Genomic DNA, 21,025 nt, shown 5'->3' with positions numbered 1-21,025 from the left:
GAATATTGTGAGCCTCCACTATCAGGTGCCCCCTATTCCTGTACATTAACATCACCTAAGACTGGTATCCGATGAGGGCGATTGTTCGTCACCCCCTTCGCTCTGCTGCCTTCAAGGTACTTATAGCTGCTTGCTATTTAACCATAGCAAGGAATGTTTTCAATTTAGTGGTCACATTCTGTTAGTAATTAATAATAAAAAATATCTGGGGTTAACGTCCCAAAACCACGATATGATTATAGAGACGCCGTAGTGAAGGGCTCCGGACATTCTTGTTAGGGAAAGGGTGCTTGGCAGGTGGGTGAGCCGTGTATCGTTTCATTGTAGACAGAAATTTTGGCAGGAAAAAGCTCCTGGCATGTTGGTTAGGCCTTCTTGTTCGTCTTGTGTATTGCTGGTCTGTAGTTTCACGTAAAATATAATAAATGATATTTTAAGGCTGGCATTACTGAATGGTATGCCTGCAGGCATTGCCTAGCCAATTAGTCAAATGCCTGCATAAACATATTGTACCAATGTGTCTCCTAATAGCTCAACATACCTGCTCAGGATCATGAAGCATACTGCAACAAGTGTCAACATCCATATTTGCACCGACATCAATGGATTCACAGCCAGGTTGCCCCATGCTGTCATTTAGAACCTGCAGAACACAAATGTGGTGTACACACTACCAGGGACACACTGGCATGCTGTGTTGAACTTCCCCGAGCAAATGCACATATATCAGCACAGTGGCTACAGTACATACCCATTGTAAGCCCCAACTTCACAGCTCTGGTTGGAAGGTGCTGCCTCATTACTGCCTTGGGGCTGCGTGGTTGCAACGCGAACCCTCTAAAAAAAGAGACAAATTAACTCAGTCACAATTAAATAAGAAACACTGGAACGCTGTTAACACACGACTTGCCTGGCATGGAACACGAAACAAAAAAGAAAGAGAGAGAGAAGCGCCTTACACAACTAATAATCGTAACTCCAAATGGACAAATAAATAATTTCGAATGTCCCTCTTCTAAGCTGCTTTTCGAAGCTGCTCGGAACAGCGTCACGGCGTCAGCACAACGTCGCGGCCACTGCGGCGAACACGGTGCACTTTCGATTGCGATCTAGCCAGATCGGGGTATAATTTCTCGGGAGCAATGGATTATTTGCAAAAGCTGGAGGTGGAGTCCATCACAGCCGAGACTATCGACCCGGATCGGTCTCGATCGCGATCTAACACGATCGGTACTGTACCACCTCGGACGAGATAGGGTGCTGCTACACGGACACTAACGATCACGATTTTGGTCTATCCGGATCCATTTGATCACCCTCGCGACCATAAGTTGATTGTCTGTACTGTTGTGTTAAGTAAGCTAAACTAAGTCGAGTCACATGGCTTTACGACTGCCACGCGATTCGTGATCGCTATCGGAAGTGCCCGTGTGACATCAGTGTCTCAATATGAAAATAACAACAATGCTCCTTACCGTGCCCAGGCCGATAGACGGAACAGCAGTGCCCTTCAGACGGCGTCGAAGTCGCAGCTCCTTTGCATATAATAACTGCAGAAAATCGCAAACTCGAAAATTGTCGGAGCAGACGCGTCCATTTCGCGGTAGGGTGAAACCAACAGCACTGTCCCACTGTCTTCTCCAGAAAGGGTTCTGAGGCGCTACGTGAACGATAACACCGACATCGGACATGCCTCGTCGGCAGCCCTTGACGGCGCACTTCGTGCCAGGCATTGTGGTGGGGTCGACTTGAACACAGCAACGCTACTGGCGCTAGTGGCACAGGTTGTCTGAGAAACTACAACACTACAACGCATCAGTGCACGAAACCAATGGATTGTCCTATAAACTGCATGCACGGTTGCGTGAGCACGCTGAAGTTGCTGAACGCGGTGACGAGCATGGGAGCATTACCCCAAGCGAAGGCAGCGCCACTTTGTTACATACAACTAACGCAGGCCTATACGTATATGTTTATGGAGTAATATCTTTTAATATAAAGGAATGAACAATATTCAGTACTAACAGAAAAGTCATCGAACGCGTACACCAATCAACGGTCACGTGACCGGCCTTCATCGGACCTTTTATGATTTTGTCGCTAGAGGCGCCAAAGATCATTTTTCGCGACTTTCAATGAAGAAATAAAAATAGAAATCCACCTCTCACGAGATAAACAGGGTTGCTTTGAGTCAATGCGACGGACAATCTTTCCATTAGTGCAGTCTTCTCATTTCATGTTCTGGGCAGTTGTCGGTCCCATTAAAACATATTTTGAGCATTTTGTTTCACCTGTTTCCAAGAGCACTCAAAAAGTCCTTGTATTGAACTTCAAAACTGTGGTTGGCTGAGCTTGTTGTTATGGACACCTACTTCAGCACACCACCCAGAAAAGGTCAGAGACTGTCCATTATTCTGTGTCCCATTTCGGCGCTGTTTACAGATGGTCGTCTTAAAGCTGTGCCCCATTCGAATGTCAAGGTGCAATCTCCCTACATTAACAGCGAATTTAGGTACTTCTGTAAAGGTACTTTGATCTAACACAGTGAACGATTTGGCTGGCTGGTAAAGCATAATCTTGTAAGTTTCAGCTTACAGCGCAAGAAACATAGAGGAGAGTATGATACCTAAACAAGGGTGTCATATTCAACACCACGTGATGACAAAGAATGACACTGGGTTTGGGCGCGCGGGCAGCTAAAGCGGAAGAGAGGAAGATGAAGCAAAATAGAACAGCCGGCCCGCAGCAAGGTGATGTGTCAGTGTTGTCCCTTTACAACCAGAATAAATTTAGAGAATACATAAGTAATGTGATTTATAAGATTTCTTTATCACGTAGAACATTTTGCATTGGATAAACTGGGCGTTCCGTGAATGAAGACTTGAGGAACATAGGTATAATGTGAGCCTGACAAGAGGAGGTTGGCTTGCTGACCCCTGTCGCACGTGTGGGTGTATGTCAAAATTTTTCTGAATGTTTTATTGTCGCTAACAGTTGGATAAAGGTACACAAGACGTAATTGAAACAGAAAAGATAATTTCCGTCAAAGGTGCATGTGTTAGTAGGGTGTCTGTCTCCCTGATAAAGCCATCGCCTACCTTACTCATTTAGATTAAACGTCACTGGTCTGTGCATTGCGTTGTCAGTATGGCTGAGGGACAGTCCCCATAAACTGAAACGCAGCATCACGTTTTTGCATAACGACTGTTATCAGCCATTCCTCAAGGTAACTGCGACATGTCCCTGCAAATCTGGTCACTAAAGGTTGTTGGCTCATGACTGTCACGAATTAGCGGGTTATAAAGCGCGCGCGAGGCCGCTTTCAAACTGCTACGAGACAGAACGGCGCGAACCGCTCGCTAAGAAGCGCGAAAAGACGAAAAAACAAGCATCAAAAGACGCCGGCGCGCCGCATCCTCCTCACCCAATCGAGCCAGGCGCAGACGACGCGATCAAACGCCCGGCAAATCCTGGATGTTTCTAGAAGGAAGGGGTACGCATCCGCGAGCGATGCCACCGCGATTCGAACCTACGAGAAAGCTCTCGCCCTTTCCCCAGGCTTAGCTGTACTGCACGCCGAAGAAATCTCCCGACGCTTCTAGAAACAGGGGAAGAAGGGATAAAAGCGTGCAATCGACGAGAGTCGAGTAGGGCAGTCAGTGAGAGAGTCGAGACAGGAGTCGAGAAGTCAGTGAGTGAAGGAGTGGCCCGGTGATGGTGAAGTTACGCTAATGGCGAATTCCATTGGGAGAGCAGGAGCACTCAAAAGCACGCTGAAAGTGCTCTCTTCAGAGCCGGCGTGTTTCAGTGTCGAAAAGGAGTGTGAGCACCGGCATCCATTGGTAGAGCGAGAGCGCTTTTGCTGCGCCGAGAGGAGCGAAAGCAGTTCAGTCTGCTCCCGTGGAAAAGCGGAGTGAACGGAGAACGCAGGAAGTCACGTGACTTGTTAACGTCCATAGCTGCTCATACCCTCCCAACAATCCTCCTCACTTGTTTGTATTTCGCTTGCTCGTGTACGGCGGACAATGGAGGCAGCGAGCGAAGCGTGTGGGGTGCTCTGGCTCCAACAATTTTGACGTCGTTGCGCTAGATTCTGTAGTGTTCGTCTCCTTGCCTGTCGTCAAATGCCGGGGGACGGTGGCAGCAAAGCGTCGTCGTCTTGCCGAAAATACTTGACAATCTTGAATTTCGGTTCGGGACAAGCAAGCCCCCCCCACCCTCCCCTTCAAATCTGGTCGGATTATCCTTCCCCGTAAGGGGGGCGCTTGCTCGGCATTTACGGTAAGACTAGTGGGCTAGGGTCCCTACAAACAATCACTAAACGCGTGGCCGCGCGCGCTAAAAATGCATGTGCGACGTGCGCGCTCAAACAAGCAAAAAAGCAAGTCAAATTCACTTTAACTTCTGTAGTAGACGGTGGCTGACGTTGCATCAAAGAAAGCAGGATGCGCTGAGCTTGCGATTCCATCATGTAATAGTAGGAGCGGCAACTTTAGCAGGATGGCGAGCAAGCGAGTGCGTCCTACCGATCACTGCCACATGTGCTTTCCCCGACCGCCCGCTGGACCGGCTCAGATCACACGTGCTTCGCAGCAGAGGATGCTGGGATGCATAACATTTTTCCTCACTCGTTTTTTTTTTTTTACTCCCTCCAACCTGCTCTCTGGAAGCGTGCTGCATTCCAGTGGCAGATCGAGTGACACTGCTCTCAGTGCTCTGCCCCCCACTCCTCACTGCACGGCGCCCCTACTCCTGTTCTCTCAATGGAATTCGCCATAAGTGTGGCTCCGTTAGCCAAAGAAGACGTGTTTATGATGGTGTGCGGTCAGTCAATCGTCGTTCTGGAAGGATCCGATGACGACACCGTGTGAGCCGTGACAAGTCACGACGACGGTTGAGCTACGACGATCAACGCTGGAGCTGGCGTGAGTGTTTCCTTGAAGAGAAGCATTCGAATACCGTCCAAGTATTGGGACTGGATACGCCATTGTTATTCAGGACTTTAACTGTCGTTGAATAGTGGTAATGCATGCGATTGCATTCGTAGCGTGTGATCTGTTGTTTAGCTCCCGTTGTAAACACCATCTGAATTATATTGTGAAGTTGTAACTGGTACCAGCCGAGTGTGCACGTGTTTGTGTTATTTGTATTGCCTTAACTGAGAATATATTTCGTTTTCGTTTGTGTTATCGACTCTCGGCTCCGACTCGGTCTTTGGGCCACAACCGGCGTTCGCTGGCGCACCAAAGGACCAACTCTAAATTGTCCGCGCTTTCGTGGTGCGTTTTCGGAGGGCCGTGACGCCAGCCCTTAGAATCCGCCCGGCGATTGCCGTCCCCATTAACGGGATTAGTGACAATTATTCTGGCGTCCGCGTCACAGGACCTTTTTGGTGCACAGTGTGTCCAAAGTAGGGAGAAAGAGCCTTGAGACGTTGATAGTGCTTGCGAACGATTTTTGAGTGTTGCACCGCGTTCTCGCTAACCTGTGTGCAGAGAGTGTACTGGTATTCGAAGTTAGGGGTATTGTGCACGCGGCTAGGTTTTGTTTGACGGGCATCATGGATCTCGAGAAATTAGTTGCCCTTGGTGAGAAGATGGGTCTTTCTGGGGCCGAACTACGGAAGTGGGTGAGCCAAAAGGAAAAGGAGGCGGTTGAAAGAGAGAAGTTGGCGGCTGAGAGGGCGAAGGAAGAAAGAGAACAACAATTGAAACTGGAGCTTGAGAGAGAGAAGCTAGCGGCTGAGAGGGAGAAAGAAGAAAGAGAGGCGCAGATGGCTGAGAGAGAAAGGCAACGGCAGCACGAATTGGAACTCGAACGGCTCCGTTTGCAGCAGCGCACAGAGAATCCCGTGCAAGCTAGAGTGGAGAGCAGCGAAAGGGAAGATCATAGCTTCCGATTGAACCCAAGCAAACTGCTTGTGGCGTTTGATGAGAGAAAAGATGACCTTGATGCATACCTGCACAGGTTTGAAACGATAGCTAGAAGCCAAAATTGGCCGGAACAGCAATGGGCAACAGCTTTGAGCACTTGCTTGAGTGGCGAAGCGCTCAGTGTGTACGGTAGGCTGACACCTTCCGATGCAGCTAATTACGGAAGAGTAAAAGCTGCTTTGCTGAAGCGATTTCGATTCACCGTGGAAGGCTTCCGAGATCGGTTCCGTACGGGAAAGCCAGCTGATGGCGAGACGGCAACGCAGTATGCCGCGCGGCTCAGCCATTATTTTGACAGGTGGATCGAGCTTTCAGAGACGGCGCAGGAGTACGGTGAGCTTAGAGAGCTTTTAATCAGAGAGCAATTTCTCACCAGTTGCCACCCGAGCCTGTCGCTGTATCTGAAAGAGAGGAGAGCCAAATCGCTCGAGGACATGCTTGAGCTGGCCGATCAATTCTTAGAAGCACAAGGTGGCACGAATTTGGCCAAAGTAAAAAAGGAGGTTCACGAGGAGTTGAAGAAATCGGCACCTGAAGAAAACAAGCGTGCACCGGAGAGTGTTCCGCGATGCTTTCTGTGTAACCGCGTGGGTCATCGCGCTAACAGCTGTCGGACCAACTTCTCACGCCCCAATGTGATGAAGTGTTTTAAATGTGGTCAGACTGGGCACAAAGCCGACGCATGTCGAGGCGATGTGAGCAAAGCCCACCAAGCAGCTTGTGCGTATGCCCCGCCAAAAAACAGAACGCGATCAAAGATGAATTGGCGCGATGTGAAAAGCGGGAAGAAGAGGATTTCATTGGTGCTGCGGTGACACACAAAGAAAGAAATGCCGACAGTTAAGGGGAAAGTTGGTGGAAAGGAAGCCACGGTATTAAGAGATAGTGGATGCACTACTGTGATCGTACGAAAGAAATTGGTCCGAGAGAGTGACTTCACAGGCAATTCCACCCCGGTTCGCTTGCTTGATAGTTCCATTCGAATGCTTCCCGAAGCCAAGATTGAAGTTGAGACCCCTTACTTCAGCGGGGGTGTTACTGCCCTGTGCATGGATAACCCCCTGTTGACCTAATCGTGGGAAACATCGATGGAGCTCGAGGGCCATACGATCCTGAACGTTTGGGAGAAGCCCCAAAGATGGAGCCCTCGTCAGTTCAGGAACCGCGACGAAAAGAAACCGCGGAAGGGAATCTCAGGAAAGATGTCACTGGAGCTCATATTGAAGCCGAGGCGTCAGAGAATGGCAACAATGGAGCACCAACGGTCGCTGTACCGCCAGTGAAGACGCGCCGAGCAGGTGACATTGCAACTGAGCGGCCACCGTCATCTGCGGCTCAAAAGATGACGAAGGTGGTCGTCCAAGCAAAACACCACGGCGCGCAGAAGTCGGCGAAGCACCGCGAACGTTCTAACGAACGCGACCACGCCTTGCCGGTGTCGAATGTGTCGACGGCAGCAGAGACGCCCCCACGGCACCGTCAAATGGAACGGCTCGCAAGAAAAGAAGAGGAACAAAAGAGAGCGAGCGAGCACCGAAAGAAGGAGCGCAAGCGCGACACGATGATGACAGGATAGGGTGTTGGAATTGAGTTTGTTTGAAGTGTTTTTGAGTTTGAATGTGTTGAAGTGTTTTGAATGTGTTGTATTATTATACCCAGTGTCGAGTGTGTATAGCTAGTGAGCCGAAGAGCTACTTGCGTTATTTTATGTGTACAATGCTATTGATATAATTGTATATGCATTATAATTGCAGAGCTTGGTGCGTTCGCAATGTTTATATGAAAGCTATGTTGGTGTTTTGTACTTATGTACTTGTGTTTATCTTTCATATGTTGTGACATTGAAATGCCCTGGAATTGTATTAAGAATTCTATTATGAATGTGACACGCATTGTGTGTGGACTGAGTTATGGACTCTGTATGTGGGACATTTTTGGATGTGTATGTGCGCGCTAATTTGTGTGTTTGAATATTATGTGATAATATTCTTGTAGTGGGGGGCAGTGTCACAAATTAGCGGGTTATAAAGCGCGCGCGAGGCCGCTTTCAAACTGCTACGAGACAGAACGGCGCGAACCGCTCGCTAAGAAGCGCGAAAAGACGAAAAAACAAGCATCAAAAGACGCCGGCGCGCCGCATCCTCCTCACCCAATCGAGCCAGGCGCAGACGACGCGATCAAACGCCCGGCAAATCCTGGATGTTTCTAGAAGGAAGGGGTACGCATCCGCGAGCGATGCCACCGCGATTCGAACCTACGAGAAAGCTCTCGCCCTTTCCCCAGGCTTAGCTGTACTGCACGCCGAAGAAATCTCCCGACGCTTCTAGAAACAGGGGAAGAAGGGATAAAAGCGTGCAATCGACGAGAGTCGAGTAGGGCAGTCAGTGAGAGAGTCGAGACAGGAGTCGAGAAGTCAGTGAGTGAAGGAGTGGCCCGGTGATGGTGAAGTTACGCTAAGTGTGGCTCCGTTAGCCAAAGAAGACGTGTTTATGATGGTGTGCGGTCAGTCAATCGTCGTTCTGGAAGGATCCGATGACGACACCGTGTGAGCCGTGACAAGTCACGACGACGGTTGAGCTACGACGATCAACGCTGGAGCTGGCGTGAGTGTTTCCTTGAAGAGAAGCATTCGAATACCGTCCAAGTATTGTGGACTGGATACGCCATTGTTTATTCAGGACTTTAACTGTCGTTGAATAGTGGTAATGCATGCGATTGCATTCGTAGCGTGTGATCTGTTTGTTTAGCTCCCGTTGTGTAAACACCATCTGAATTATTTTGAAGTTGTAACTGGTACCAGCCGAGTGTGCACGTGTTTGTGTTATTTGTATTGCCTTAACTGAGAATATATTCGTTTTCGTTTGTGTTATCGACTCTCGGCTCTGACTCGGTCTTTGGGCCACAACCGGCGTTCGCTGGCGCACCAAAAGACCAACTCTAAATTGTCCGCGCTTTCGTGGTGCGTTTTCGGAGGGCCGTGACGCCAGCCCTTAGAATCCGCCCGGCGATTGCCGTCCCCATTAACGGGATTAGTGACAATGACGTAAGCGTTCGTCAATATAAGGCCCATAGGCATCGTCTACTGAAGAAGGCCCTGCAAAGCTCTCATTGGGTGGCCTAGTGTCGCTGACATTGGAAGCTAGGGGCGCGAAGAACATGAGACGTATGCAAACGTCCACTTCTATTACAACCATGGTGCGTCCATTCATGACGAGGGCAGACGCACACGTCGCGTTCACATCTTGTCCGGCCACGGCCGAATGGGGATCTTCATGTGCGCTTGGCTGCGTGTTCTGGTGCTGCAGTCGCATTGAGAAACTCCACCGAACGGTGTCCATATGACATGAACTAAATATGCTGTAAACAGAAGTATGTGCATTACTTAGCCCTGAATTTTGGTGTTCAAATCTATGAGTACTGTACTCAGGCATAATCTGGCATATATAGAGTGCCATTTTTAAGTTACTTTGTTGGAAGTTCAGTTTGTGGGAAGTTCAGTTTGTTGTCCCCATACATACCTTAATGTGATGGCCAGACATTCAGCTGGTTCCAGTGGCTCTCTTATGAAGTGCTGGCAGGTCAAGTCAGCCACAACAAACGTTAACAGTTAGCCAAACAGCGTTGGGGTCATGCAAAAGAATTTCGCAAAAAAATCGTGATTCCCTTCACGCATACGGCGCATATACCATGAGAAGAGAAAATTAGGTGTGGACAAGTTTTCCATCTGGTGCACTAAAGTTATCTCAATGTGAAAGGTCAATACAGAGGCTTTAGAGACCCGAGAACTATGCAGGGGTCAGAATTCTGCATAGATCAACTAAACCATCAATACACTAGACAGGTACGTCTTGATTATATTTTCATGGCCCATTTTTAACGTTCCACAGTTTAATTATCTCATTTTAGCGCGCCTGATTGGCTGGATTTTCCACGGCAGCGTTTGGGGAAGCAATTATTAGTGTCTCCGCACAAGGAGGTAAACGGTAGCCAGAACGTGCCCAGGAGTGTTTGCACTAACGATCGCCGATCTGCGAAGCTGCGACACGAGGAGGCTCACAGTCACACCTGTGATACTATGGTGGCACAGGCAGGTGACTTTCCTTTTTGCTTCATAAACCATTCGATTTCTATGGCTTCCCCGCATTGCATGAGTATCGCAATAAAGCCTTTGTCGACCACAAAACCCTTCCTCGTTACTCCAACCCCATCAAAATCGGCAACAACGCTACTGGTCACAATAGAGATGCCTGGGTCTTTGCCCGGCTAATCTGGTTTGCCCATAGAAAGAAAAGTTACTTACGGCTGTATGATAAATCCTTTCTGCTAGCGGGCCATAAAAACTGGTCATACACACCAACGGCGTTGTGTCTGCTGGCGTTCACGTTGGCTCCGTTTATGTGCTAAGAACAGTAGCGTCAGTTGCCCCATCAGCAAAACTTTTTTCTTCTGGAAATAGGCTTCACGTTCCTTATCCGAGGCACAGATTCATAGCGCAACACAGCTAAACACACGGCTGACGTACAGCGTGTCGTAGCAAGGAGGCACTGGAGGCAGGACTGACGCTGTGGCGATGCCGATGCCGCAGCTGTAGTTTTAACAAAACATGTTTCAGCTGGTGCATCCACTAGGAGTGTCTAAATGTTCTTTAAAATTGTCAAAAAAATTTGTAGTTAAAAATTGTTTTAGTTAGTAACATAACCGTTGGGCTACCGTCAATATGGCAGCCTGAGCAGACGCGAGAAAACGCGACGCTGCGCGCGGCAACTCGCAACGTGTGGCTGTGCGCCCTCTCATACCACTGTAACGCGACGCGACGCCTGGTGACGCGAAGTGCCCTGGCGCGCGCTGACACGCTGCAACGCGTACGTGTGGTCAGGCCTTTCAAAGCTGCCGTCTAAAAAAAGAAAAATAAAACCCCGCTGATTACGCGGAATGCTCAACTCCCGTGACAATAGACAAAATACTGCACTTGGCCGACCACGTTAGGCGCTTTGTGAAAACATATGCAATCCACTCTCCCTACCACTGCCTTTAACGTGAAGCATAGCTAACGCATACATGTCTAATTCAAGGCAAAACGTGCAGTAAAATTAGATTATGGCATCTCTTTTATGGTAACGGTAGTACTTTTATTTTTTACGCATCGAACTACATGCTCTTGGAGAATGACGACCATAGATAGCTATGCAAACCGGCCATCCACAGACATGCCAACGTAAAATTGTCAGGGATTTTTTTTTGGGGCTCTGTCCCCACACCCCCTCTTTTTTGACAATAAAAATCATTCGCACTGAAAAAGACAACACTTGGTGTAGTCCCGAGAACGAGCGTAAATGTGCATGACCCCAAACAGGTTCATCGCCACACAGGCCCGTAGTCAGAGATTTTTTTCGGGGGCGGGGGGGGGGGGCACTTGCTGCACCTATTTCATTATTTATTTTTGGTAAAAAAACCTATTTCACCAACATTTTGGGGGTGGGGGGCTAGGGTCCCGGTCCCCCCCCCTGGCTACGGGCCTGTCGCCATAGTGTATAACGGCTAGCACATGAACTCTATACCAGTTCTAGTAATGTTGAACATGCTTTGCAGCACGAAATAAGGCGTTTTTCTTTAAAAAATGAGACAGATTGAGTGAAATAAATGTGCAAACTACCAGGCAAGTGTAAAAGATGCAAAAACTAGTGCGAACGACGTGAGCAGTCTGTTTGGTGTAACACGTATTTATTGGATTAACAAAGCTTTATAGAACAATGCAACAAACCTAGGAGTGATAAAAAAGCAGTTTTGCGACGTTTTTTTTAGTAATCAAACATTTTTATGCAGTCATACAGGCATATTGCATGTATTATAAAAATGTTTTCTACAACGCTGTCATTTTATCCGCAAACACTTGTGAAAGCAAATTCACTGCAAGGACTCAGTATATAGGAACAAAACAGCAAGTCAGGACCACAGAGTATCAGAAGGCAGGAAAACACTGAATGAAACAATAGAACATTTTCAAAGCTACAGTGGGCCTTCATCCGACAAGACCACCAGATTATGATTTGTGGCTCTATGGGCCCCACCATAGAGCATTGTTGATGTATATAGCGGAAGCCGGCCTCTACCTGTATATTTAACTATGTATGCCGTTGGGCAAACTCTCGAAATTAAACAAAAAGCTATCTTTGAATGAATGTTGAATTGAAGGCGAATTCATAGCAAGGAAACCTCATGAAAGAAAAAAAACAAGCCGGTCAGAACTACAATGCAAGTAATAAAATACGTTGCATGAAAGCATGGAATGATTTTCAGACAACTGTTCAACGAATTTTGAAAAAGTCTACATGAGATTTGAACTAGCTAGTTATTCTACGGATAAACAAATTTTGAATCACGCATTTGATAACACAATTAAAGAACGTCAGAACCCGCAGGCTGGGAGGAAAATTCGCTTACAGCACTGATTGTGAAGACAACGCACTACTAAAACACAAATAGCTGGTGTACAACGAAAGCTGTAGTGCAGCATACATATATTCGCAAAAAGTGCAATATGGCTCTCTTTTCACTCTTCGTCTCTTTTCAGGTACAGCTTTCATTCGCAATGTCTAGAACATAAACAAGCAGCAGGAAACATCGTGTATTTTCAATCGTGCTGAAAAAAAGAACATGAAAACAAAGTAAAAAGGCACAGCTGTTCACACGAGAACAACGTGGCATATATACTACACGAATATCAGTAAAGAAAAAATTCGGCAGATCTCACGTACCGCGGGAGTCGATGTTATGCGAAGCATGCGGCGGGAAGGTGACTGTGGCGTAATTTTTTCCGGAGCAAAACGTTAAAAAGTGACGCTAAAGATTTGCATAAATGTTACACGCACACATATATGTTGAAGAGCCGCATATGTGTTATATAATCAGTTGTTTACAGTTGGGTAACGCTGCCAACGGCAACGTGGGTATTACCAACACCGGAAGCGGTAAGCTGCTTATACTTGTCCCTTATGATGAAGAATACACGCACGTTTCAGGAACCCGTGTGCATGTGTGGAAGAGGTTCTTGACAGTTCTTGAACAAGGTCATCGTCACCGTGGTCAGAGAGCACCAGCTGCTGGTCATGATTTGTTATTTGATCCGGTCGTGATCGCGGTGACGAGGGATCCACGTGTAATGAAGTATGAAGTATACTACAGCTGTTGGAAATCGTGGATGCCTCGGTCATTTCGTCGATAAATCGTTTGTCGATAGAGCCGGCGAAATGTCGGAACCTGAAGTCACCCTTCGCGTTGGTGAGTTATAGGCCGTCGAGGCTGGTAGGCCTGAATAGTGCTACGTGTATCAACATCAGTGGATGGCGCTTGTCGTATTCGTAGAATAACATGGGCGCATGTGGCCTACGTAGCCTAGTCTACAAAGCGGCTGTCAGTCAATCTGGCGCCATCCTTTGTCAGCATGACGCCATCACCCAGCCTCACAAGAAATGAAGGGGACACTGCGTCATTCTGGCGGACTAAGTGCACTTCACGGTGCGATGATGAGAATATCATACGTAACTTTCGTTATTGTATTCCTCCGGGGTCGAGCAATGCTTCAATATAACTTGCGGAATCATAGGAATACAAATGTAATGTTTATTAGACTGTTATAAAAGCGGAGCCAACATTGGAACCACAGATGTTAATCTCATATGACGCCTGTATCGTAGGAGTACGCATCGTAGGAGTATCATGCAGTGTTTATTGATTTTTTGCAAAATTAAATAGCCAGCACCATATCCACAATTGACGTCGCAATGACATTACGCCTGCATAGGCTGTTTTTTCAAGCCAGTTTATATACCTGGCGTGGCTCTGTGGTAGGATACCTGATTGCCACGCAGAAGGCTTGGGTTCGATTCCTGCTGGGTTCGTAATTTTCATTCTTTCCATTAGTCGGGTCAATGCTGCCGATGTCGGTTTTTCTTAACAGTCTCGTATTTAAGCTTCGAATCTCTGTTCTCGCCGTTCCTGGGTAGATTAAAACTGTCAATCACCTGTGGCGCAGTTGACGCTGGTGTGTCCAGATAAGATCGAACACGAGGTCCCGGTCACCATTCCCGATTGTGATGAAATTTACTGCAGGTCTAGGCATTACACCCAGAACAATGGTTTCGCAGTTAGTTTCGCGAAAAAAAAATTTGTTCGCCTGAAAAAAATATACAAATTTGGCCGCAAAAAACGCTTTTCCGCCTATTTCGCGATTTCTGAATTTTGAGCGCACCTAGGGAAAAAACGGTGCACTTCTTCGTCACAATATTTATTCCCCTTAAAGAACAAGTGAAACACAATCTTATGAGGTTATTATTTTCCTTGCTTGTCGAAGCACTTTTGAAGAAAAAAATCACAAACTTGGCAAATCGCACAAATACCTGTATTTCAGGAATTTATTGCTGCAAGCACGTTAAAGTGAGGATAATAAAATGGGTACATATTAACTTTGATACTTTCGCTCTCTTTTAAAATAATTTGCGTGGTTTACCGCGCTCCGTTTGCTCGATTTGGGCTGAAACGTAAGTGAGTTACCAAAAACACCGAACTTTGAAAATGATTTTCTCAAAAAGGCCATTTTTAATTTTTTTTAAATCTCTCTGATTGAAGTCAAAGGCGTCATCTACCATTGTGCAGAAAAAAACGTTGCATTATTTTGGTTGCTAAGAAGTCATAGTGCGTCACATGTGACCAGCCAGCCTAGCGGCCGCGTCGTTCGTTACTGATGAAACTCGGATATAAGTTGCTCAAAATACTTGTACGTGACATAATCACAAATCAGCAGCTCCACACCAACAAATGCGCAGTCCGGTGTCATTGTTCAGCAAGCTTTGTCTTGCGATCAGCCGCTTGACAAACCCGCAGCAGCGGCCGCTCGATGCTGTGGGCACTCACATTACATGAGTGCCGCTTCGACGGCGGGTGAGTCCGCTTGCGCGTGAAAACTACGCTAAGAGGACGAATGAGATAAGGAATGCATCACTGTGAAAGTTAAAGGCCGTTAAGTGCCAACAATGTCATAGTATGCAACGAAAACACTGCCGGCGATTTCCCAGTGAGCGCCTTCAATACAGCACGGATGTATTTTTTCCCCGCTCTTATGTCCGAAGCCGCATAATATTGTGATAAACGCTCGACTTGCGTTGAATATTCTATCTGCGGACGCACAACAATACAGTATTGTAAAAGCGGTTCTTTAATGAAGCAAAGGACTTGGACACACTTCTTTTCACAGCCAGCTGACACAAGTGTTCTGGCACGAGATGAACAACTGCAGTTTGAGTTGCTCGACCATCGGAAGCACGTATGACAGCTTTCTTAGATGTCAATGGCTTTATTTTGTGTCATATGTTGCTCATAGAATGAACCTAATTATCTTTAGCCCATCAGAAGAGAGAGCAACACATGAGCGCACTACTGGAGGCGCTCACTGGGAAATCGCCGGCAGTGTTTTCGTTGCATACTATGACATTTGTTGGCACTTAACGGCCTTTAACTTTCACAGTGATGCATTCCTTATCTCATTCGTCCTCTTAGCGTAGTTTTCACGCGCAAGCGACTCACCCGCCGTCGAAGCGGCACTCATGTAATGTGAGTGCCCACAGCATCGAGCGGCCGCTGCTGCGGGTTTGTCAAGCGGCTGATCGCAAGACAAAGCTTGCTGAACAATGACACCGGACTGCGCATTTGTTGGTGTGGCGCTGATTTGTGATTATGTCACGTACAAGTATTTTGAGCAACTTATATCCGAGTTTCATCCAGTAACGAACGACGCGGCCGCTAGGCTGGCATGGTCCATGTGACGCACTATGACTTCTTAGCAACCAAAATAATGCAACGTTTTTTTCTGCACAATGGTAGATGACGCCTTTGACTTCAATCAGAGAGATTTAAAAAAAAAAAATGGCCTTTTTGAGAAAATCATTTTCAAAGTTCGGTGTTTTTGGTAACTCACTTACGTTTCAGCCCAATTATCGAGTAAAACGGAGCGCGGTAAAACCACGCAAATTATTTTGAAAGAGAGCGAAAGTATCAAAGTTAATATACCCATTTTTATTATCCTCACTTTAACGTGCTTGCAGCATAAATTCCTGAAATACAGGTATTTTGTGCGATTTGCCAAGTTTGTGATTTTTTTCTTCAAGAGTGCTTCGACAAGCAAGGAAAATAATAGCCTCATAAGATTAAGTTTCACTTGTTCTTTAAGGGGAATAAATATTGTGAGGAAGAAGTGCACCGTTTTTTCCCTAGGTGCGCTTAAAATTCAGAAATCGCGAAATTGGCGGAAAAGCGTTTTTTGCGGCCAAAATTTGTATATTTTTTCAGGGCTGTTAAACGAATATTTCTTATTTTCTATCTCTTGACGTGAACTGATAAGGCCAGCAAACGTCGAATGCACCAACCCAACCGTTTTATTGGGTATACGTCTACCGTACGCGCGTTCAGTTGTTCAAGATAAGAAAGGACTAGTTTAACAGCCCAGCGGAAACCCATCCGTGAAAGAGTCTTTAAGAGTACCAGCTTTTATCGCGTTGGCAAGAATAAGCGCTTGACGATGAGGTCGCGTTTGATCACGAGCGGCGCTATACCGACAGCGTCTGCCTAGCTAGGCATCCGCTCGTATTCGAGAGTGAATATGGGCTGTTGCGATGTTTGTCGCTCGCGAAGGCTTAGCTTTGTTGGCAATGTTCCTAGAAAACAAAGCATGGCTGTGTAAGGTTGCTTGTTTTGTACTTAATGAAGAGGATACGATGTCTTTCGAGCGTGCAAGAGGTTCCGTATGTGGGCGGAGCCGCGCGCTGACTGCTCGTTCAAATGTGTCCTCATGTGTGCACATCGGATCGGATGCAGAATCGCACCATGTTCTAGCGCTTAAGGGGGACACGCTCGTGGACGCACCTTTTGCACTCCTTTCCCAGCCATAAGAAAGTGTCAAAGAACTCAGATACCTTGTTCTAAATACTGCGTCTGTCCACGTGTGTTCTAAGTGCTCTGACACTTCGTCAAAGAGTTTCCAAAGAACAACCGTCTTAGCTTCTTTTCGAACGGGTAGATGTTTTCTCTTTTTTTTTTTTGCTGTACGAAGAAGCGGAGGAATACTGAACTCCGTGCTTATAGCACCACTCTCCTCTCAACACAATATTTCGGATCGGCCCTGCAAAACAGACATGGAAAGTTTAACGAAGCATCAGACCTTGAACAATAAGAAGAAATTTCATATCACATCCGATACAGATGCGTACAGGAATCTAATGATCACCTACAGGGACGCTACCTCTTTCGGCTACCGCGTTCTCTAATGCTGAAGTAACTTTCTTGTATTCTGCTACAGCAAGGAGACGATGTAGTCTATGGCTCTGCAACTTCCTGCCACTCTGAATAATGAGAAATGACAGTGTTGTCCACGTGTTGTGTATGTTCACCACGCAGCCATCGCCATCCACCTTGACCAGCAGGGGTTCTTCAATGCCTTGTACAGTTAAACCTTTACAGGAAGCAGATTCCTGCACTGCTGACTGCAATCTGACTGCAATGCTTCTAGGAAGGACACCTGTGCACCGGCGGACTGCCCAGGCGTCCTAAATATCCTGACCTGCCCATCCAGTTTCCCCCTATACGAATAGATAATCCCGAGCGTTGGCAAGTTCGGGAGTTCGGCTGAAAGCTGCTCCCAGGAACATTGCTAACGTAATGGTCATCAAGGAGGAGGAGGAAAAACATTTATTAACAGAAAGGGTTTTTGATGCTTGGTCCGCAAGTACCATCTAGCAGTGCTGGCTGCCCTCAGTCCAGGACGCCACAGGCAGTTGCCGCCCTGCGTGCCCTGTCGATCAAACTGATCTGATCGTCAAGGTTATCGCTGGCCAGCAACTCCTCCCACCGCTCCACACTCGCTTGGTCAATGGGGGGCAGGCCGGGGATCCAAGAGTGCCGCAACGCTGCGTACACACTGATTGTCAGAAGAAGTCAGGGTATTAAACTTCGGCTCACAGCCGCCACAAAAGCCGCGTTTGAAGTTTCTTTTAACTTGGATCTGTCCATTTTCGCCAGCTCTGATGTTGTGAACAAGGCCCATATGTCAGCGACTAGAAGATGACAAATATTGAACCCATAGCTCTCAAGCACGTTCTCCATAGCTTCCCGATGGAACTTACCGCCGCACGGATTTTGCTTAGAAATGTCTTTGAACACCCTTCAGTTAAGAGACCCCCCCCCTTCCTTATTGAGAGGCATGTGCGGCCGGCCAGAGCTAGCTGTTTTTTCCAACTGTGCACACTTCTCTTCAAATGATGCGACTTTTTCCCTGAGCGCCTGTATTTTTGCGTTGACACAGTCTCGACTCTCCTCAACTCCTCTTCCAGAGCTCTGATGATAATGTCCTTTATGCTGTGTCCTGCTGAGGCGCAGTTTATATCAATCCGCACTGTCCTCTCCATCTTCAGAAAGTTTGCTTCTGCGCGACCTGCGAGCCCCCTGTAGCTCCTCTGAGCGCTCCTGCACAAAACTTCAAAGCGGCTCTCTAAATCGTCGTTGTCACCCCGAATGACGGATCCGCTTGGCAAATAGCGTCTAACGAGTTCTGAGTATGACCTCTGCAGAAGCTCATTTTCGTGACGAAGTTTAATGGCTATTACAGTAGTCAGTGCGAAGGTGACGCCTGAGCTCTCAATACTAGCAGCAACTTGTGCTCTATCACTTGCGGAAGCCACGGTAAAAGCCAGAGAAAAACGCTAAACTGAGACACTTATCAAATATGCTTCTAAAGACAATGTTGCGCAGTAATTGAGCGCTAAAATGACAAAATAAAAAAACTTTACTGCAAGGTTTAAACTAAATTTCCAACAAGAAACATTTGCAGTGATTCAAGCGGACACCGATGTGAAAATTGTTGGCGCGCTTTTCGGCGTGTCACAGCTTTAACTCGAACAGAAATTCAAACGAAGGAATGAGTGAAAAATAACAAAATTACACAATGCAGGGCAGCAAGGCAGGAATCGCCGGATTACATTCTGGATGAAGTCACTTTTGTTATCAACAGCATTTCGAGGCTTTCCACCGGGTAGCCACGCGCAAAGCGCTTACACGCTTTCTGCCGCGTTACTGCTGCCTTCACCCGCACTGGCAAGTCAATAGCGACAACATTTCCTGGTTTGGTTTCACGAGTATGCCAATTAAGGGGGAGATTCAGTTTAGAAAAGTCAGATTCATCACAGAGAATCAAACCCTTTTCAAGGCGTTTTCTTTTGCCGTTGAAAATCCATCGAAATATGTTCACCTTGACAAGTGCGCTGAAGCGACGGCTGTTAGCAAGTTTCTTTCGCACTGCGCAAAGGACCTCCCAGAAGCGGCTTCCAGTCGCCGTGGCAATGGCTTGCTTGGGTGCTTGATTTTCCGCAAGCAGGCTTCGTTCAGATGCCTCTTAGATTCCAAGGTGCAGTGCCATTCGGAGTAGCCTTTCCATATGATAAGGTACCGCTTGCCCTGAAAAAAAAAGACCAGGCAGATCCCACGCAGTGTGGGAATTGATGTAATGCGAAGCAGCCAGCAAAGAGCTGCATACATCTCCTTGTTTGTCTTTTGAGGCAAATGAAGTTATTCATGTCATGACATCTAGTGCACTATATATCGCATGTTTGTCATTTATGCATGCATGCATGTCAATCTCGTATATACCATGCGAATGAAACGTATATTCTGGTATATACAATGCATGACCTGTCATTCATGTCTTCATGCACTCAAGTCAAGGCAAAGCAGTTTTGTATATATCCACTTAACAAGAACGCGGGAAGGTTTTGGAGGCTTTTCGGTCAAGGCAGATTGGAGGCTTTCCGGTCAAAAGCAGATTTGGAGGCTTTCCGGTCAAGGCAAAAGCGTGGGAGCTTCTGCGTTCCTTTGCATCCTTGGCCTCTGAGATGGCGTGCCGACAGGTTTCGGAGGCCACGAGCCACCAAAAATGTTTCGGGGTGGCGCCATCGAAGTGTTTTCGGTGCTCATGCGCAGAAGGCGCCCGTGAAAAAGGTCCATTGCCAGCACACTGACGATGTTACCATAGCCGAAATACAACCAAATCTGCTTGTCCCCAAGCGTGGCATGAAGCAGGGCATAATTGGGTACCTTTTATGCTGCCTTAATCTAAATAAACTTCATTTTCATGTATTAACAACTTTATCGGACTGTTTGAGTTTTCGGACTACTTTGCAGTATCCACCAGGACCAGAAAACCGGTCGGCGGCTGTATTCACATAGTGCTCTTTCTTAAGCAATTTTGATCACAGCTATGGCTCTAGGGTCGAACACCTGCTTGCCACGCAGAAGTCCTGAGTTTATTCCCCACTCAAACCAAAGATTTTTTATTAATTTATTCAGTCGTATGTATCTCAGATTTTCAATCACGAACACTACTGTTTAGCTTACAACCCACAACATTGATGCCGACCTCGGAATTTCTGCAAGACAAGGCCTTAAATGCTATCGTGACAAAACCCCTCCATACGGAGTTACACTGTTTTATACGTAGCAAACAAAGTTCCATAACTGCAGAAAGTCTTAGAGCAAGTCAATGATTTTGTGAATATGACGTCAGACAATTGTCTTCACAAGATTTCACTATCAGATATATTACGCAAAATATCGAACCGATCAAAATTAATCAAAATCAATGTATAAACCGAGTGATATTTTCCCTAATTAAAATGCGACTGCAGTGGCTTTAATCACAACCGCTACCTCATGCTGAGCAGTGGAAAGACCATATCCCCAGAGCAATGCAGGGGGGTCTAGAACGCGCCAGAATGTAGAGTGATGTTACTGACTGATCTTCACTGATTCTCTACTGATGACCAATAGTCACAGACATTATCAAAAAGGTCATGAATATTTTTAAATGCAAGAATTCTCTTCACATGCATCAAGCATTCATTCATTCATTACGGATAAGCTGCGCATATTCTGAAGCACTAGTTTTAGTACTCACATCTTCCCTCACCTCTTCAAAAGCTGCAGGGGTGTTGCTACAGCTCCATTCTGCTGCGCAACCACCCCAAGAAAAAAGATTTCAAGAATGCGTTTTACAA

This window comes from Rhipicephalus sanguineus, unplaced genomic scaffold (assembly GCF_013339695.2).
Source record: "Rhipicephalus sanguineus isolate Rsan-2018 unplaced genomic scaffold, BIME_Rsan_1.4 Seq316, whole genome shotgun sequence".
Lineage (NCBI taxonomy): Eukaryota > Metazoa > Arthropoda > Arachnida > Ixodida > Ixodidae > Rhipicephalus > Rhipicephalus sanguineus.
This window is presented reverse-complemented; position numbering follows the sequence as displayed.